This window comes from Condylura cristata, unplaced genomic scaffold (genome assembly GCF_000260355.1).
Source record: "Condylura cristata isolate star-nosed mole 26May11 unplaced genomic scaffold, ConCri1.0 scaffold00025, whole genome shotgun sequence".
NCBI lineage: Eukaryota > Metazoa > Chordata > Mammalia > Eulipotyphla > Talpidae > Condylura > Condylura cristata.
In genome coordinates this window covers 31,044,204-31,047,964 of record NW_004567126.1, presented here as the reverse complement: position 1 = coordinate 31,047,964, position 3,761 = coordinate 31,044,204, and positions in this window count along the sequence as shown.

Sequence of the window (3,761 nt, the reverse complement as noted above, 5' to 3'; positions counted from 1 at the left end):
GGGGGGAACAAGGAAGGAAAGAAAGAAGAGGTGGGTGGGGGCGGCCAGGCGAGACGGATGACAGGATTCTGAGATCACAGGACAGTGACTCGGTGCTGCTTCTGCACCTGGGCACCCCGGGCATTGAGGGGCCCCCACTCTGTCAGCCCTGCTTCCTGAGCCTGCCTCTCCGGTTCCACACAGAGCGTGCTGGGACCCCCACATCTTGCAGCACAGGGGCCCGCGTTCCTTTCCTCTAATCACTTCTGTGATTGTGGATTAATTCACATAAAATAACGGACATTTAAGTACTGCGACTCACTGGTGTTTAGTACATTCACAGTATTGTGTCACTATCACCACACGCAGCCTAGAACATTCCACCACCCCATTCTAGAACATTCTACCACCCCAGAGGGATGCCTAGCAACCACCAGGGGCCTCCTCATCCCCTCCCCGAGCCCCTTGGGCTGCATCTGGTTTCCATCTCTGTGGATCCCCAGAGCCCAGTGGTCCCAGCCCCCACGTCTGCACATCCCCCCATTCTGCCCCACCCCACCCCCCGCTCCCAGTTCCAGGCCTGCCTGTCCTGTGTACATCTATAGCCGGGCGAACAGCGGGCCCCAAGGGTGGCGCACAGCAGACCCCTCAGGACTGTGCCCAGGGCCACCACCTCTGCACCAGGCCTCAGCCCCGCTGCTCACAGGAAGCCGGGGCCCGCCAGTAGTGAAGGGGGAGCAGTAACCCCCTCAGACACAGTCCTCCCATGCTGAAGACCAGCCTCAGCTGCGGCGTGAGGGCCTCCCGCAGGAGAGAGAGAGAGGAGGAAAGATGAGCTGGGAAAACGAGGAGCCACAGACACCCGTTCGGGGTGAAAGCGTGTCCTGCCGACTGTTCCAGCAGGTTTTACTAAGCGTCACAAGCTGCATGTGAGAAAGCAGAAAGATTACAACCATCTCATTTTCCTTAAAGACAGCTTGGGACTTTCTGATCTCTTACTGAGACTGTGATAGTCACGCACAAGATATTCCTATAATGACCAGTCATTAATAAACAAATATTCCTATAGTGACCAGTCATCAAGCAAAATATTCCTATGGTGATCAGTTGTCAGTATACAAAATGTTTCTACGGCCATCAGTCAGCTCTTACACCTAAGCAATCCTTCTGTTAATTCCTCAATGAACACACACCTTAAAGGTGCAGGACCTAATGCTAAGGAACTCGAGTCAGAAAACACCAACTCCCAGTGCGCTAACATTTCCCTGCCCCTAAGGAAAAACCCCTTTTTTGATTTACAAAAGGAGCTTCTACGAATCACTATTCCTGTAATTGTTTTGCCAACCTCCTCTCTATATCTCACATAAGGGTGAGGGGAAAATTTCTTTATGGTCACTGATTATTATCTATTAATGTTGTCTAGAAAACCTTCCATGGGAAAGGAGGTCGGGGTGAAAGTTAAAGAGTAGGAAAAGTTATTACTATTTATAACTTGGTTACTTAAAACATAACTATGTTACTTAAAACTATAGATCTTTTATTGGGCACTGGGCAGGAAATTGCTGCAGCCCTTGGTTCCCAGAATTCTTGGACCATGAGGTGTCTCTCGTTATTGCGGGACCTAGATTTGTGTCAGCGCCCTCAAGCTGGGGAATATTAAGTATTTTACAATGTGCTGTGCCGTCCGTGTGCAATGCTATTGTTATTGAACCAATCAAGCCAATAAAGTAATTATTGTTTTATATTGAGTGTATATTTGGACAATTGCTGTGCTTCTTGGAAACGGCCATAAACAAACTGAAAGAATCCAGCAGGAGCCAGCTGTGGAATATCCTGACTTTTCCCCACGTCAGGACCTTGTCATACAACATGGGTGGTGTGGCCCTCGCCAATCCCAGGCTCTGACCAGAGTGGACATGTCAGTGACCCCTGTTGGGGTTTCAGGGCTCACTGACTGACCAGGTGGGCCGCGACCAGAGAGAGGGGTGGGCAGGCCACAGACGGACCATGGGTGGCTCTTGACAAGAACAGCCCCTTCCAGTACAGGGCCTTCTGTGTGGCCACCACGAAACCTCTCAACCTCCGTCCCCCTCGGCCAATCTGTCCCTGAGGCTGGGAGGGCCCTCTGGGGTGGGGTGGGGGCGGGACCTCCCCAGCTGGTGCTCAGTAGGGAGCGCATGAAGCCAGCAGCCCGCCCCTGCCCTCACTGCTCCAGCACACCTCAAACAAAGAGCCAGAGGACCTGGAAACTGACCGGTGGTATGGAGTTACCCTCTGGGGAAGCAGGCCCCCTCCCGCCCCCCCACTCCTGGCCCCGGCTCCTGGTCCCGCCCCTCCTGCCCCTCCTGGCTGGAGGCCTCAGAAGTGCTGGGGGTTGCAGAATGTCAGGACTTGCGGGTCTGGGACCCTCCTGGGAAAAGGCTTCCTGCCCAGCAGCAGAGGCTTCCTCTGGGTGGGGACTCTGCTGGGAAGGGGTCAGAGGGCAGCATGGTGCTCAGGAAGCTCAGATGGGGGCTGGGGGGAGCGGAGGGCCTCAGCCCTCCCCCGCTCCGTGTGACCCTCTCTGTGTGTTCATTCTCCCAGGGATGCCACATGTGGCAGGAAATGAGGTTCAGGAAATCATGGAGGTCCCCAATAGTGCTGGCCTCTGGCTCCCATGTCCCCCTGCCCCCCAAGGGCCCAGGCCCTCCTTCCAGGGCCCTGACCACCTTTCTCTCCCTCCTTCTCCCTCTCTGTCCCCCACTTTTGCCCTCTCCCCAAAAACTTCACCCGTCGGCCACCTGTCCCTTCCTGGAAGGCTCCCCGATGGGGCTCTCTCCATGCAGTCCTGCGAGCTCACGATCCAACAGGTAGAGCTTGGATGGATGCCCTGAAGGGCTGTGAGGGGCCAGCGGGGGCAGGGCCCAGAAGGCTGGCCGTACCCTGCAAGTGTCCTCAGCAGCAGGAAGCTGGTCCGGGGCTGGGACGCTGCCAAGGCGCCATGCCTGCTGCCCCCTGCCCGGGTTAAGGGCCAGCTTCCCGAGGAGGCCCGCCTCCGGCCTGGGGGTGCAGCATCTGGCGTCCACCTTCCTGTGCTCTTTCCCGGCACTGGGGGAGGGGGGTGGGGGCACGGCCACACACCTGAACCTTCACTGTGCTTTGCCTGAGCCCAGTTCCCCTGGCTCCCAGCCCCCCTCAGGCCCCAGTTTCCCCCTCGCTCCCAGCCGCCTTCAGGCCTCAGCTTCCCCCTGCTCCCAGCCCCCCTCAAGCCTCAATTCACCCTCTGCTCCAGCCCCCCTCAGGCCTCAGTTTCCCCCCTCGCTCCCAGCCCCCCTCAGGCCTCAGTTTCCCCCTCGCTCCCAGCCCCCCTCAGGCCTCAGTTTCCCCCTCGCTCCCAGCCCCCCTCAGGCCTCAGTTTCCCCCTCGCTCCCAGCCCTCCCTTCTGCTTCTCCCAGTGGCCAAGCAGAGGGGACACAGGCCGTTGCTGGCATGGTGCCTTGGCAGCTAGAACCCGTGGCCCGACTGTGCCCCCTTTTAGTCCAAAGTCAGAGAAACTGAGGCAGCGGCTCCACCCTGATGTTGGCAGGGACAATCCAATCTGTCCATTCTTTCCTGCTTACCTGTTGCGCAAGGGGTCTGCGTGAATGGGGAGGCAGCACCCCCATTTCAGGGGCTGTGCCCACACTGGGGGCTATGAGGAAAGCCCAGTGAAAGTGCGGCAGGAGGGGCTGCGGGTGGTGAGGGTAAGGCGGGCGGCAGAATACGGCAGGGCAGCGGGAAGGGGCAGCTTTACTGGGCTCAGG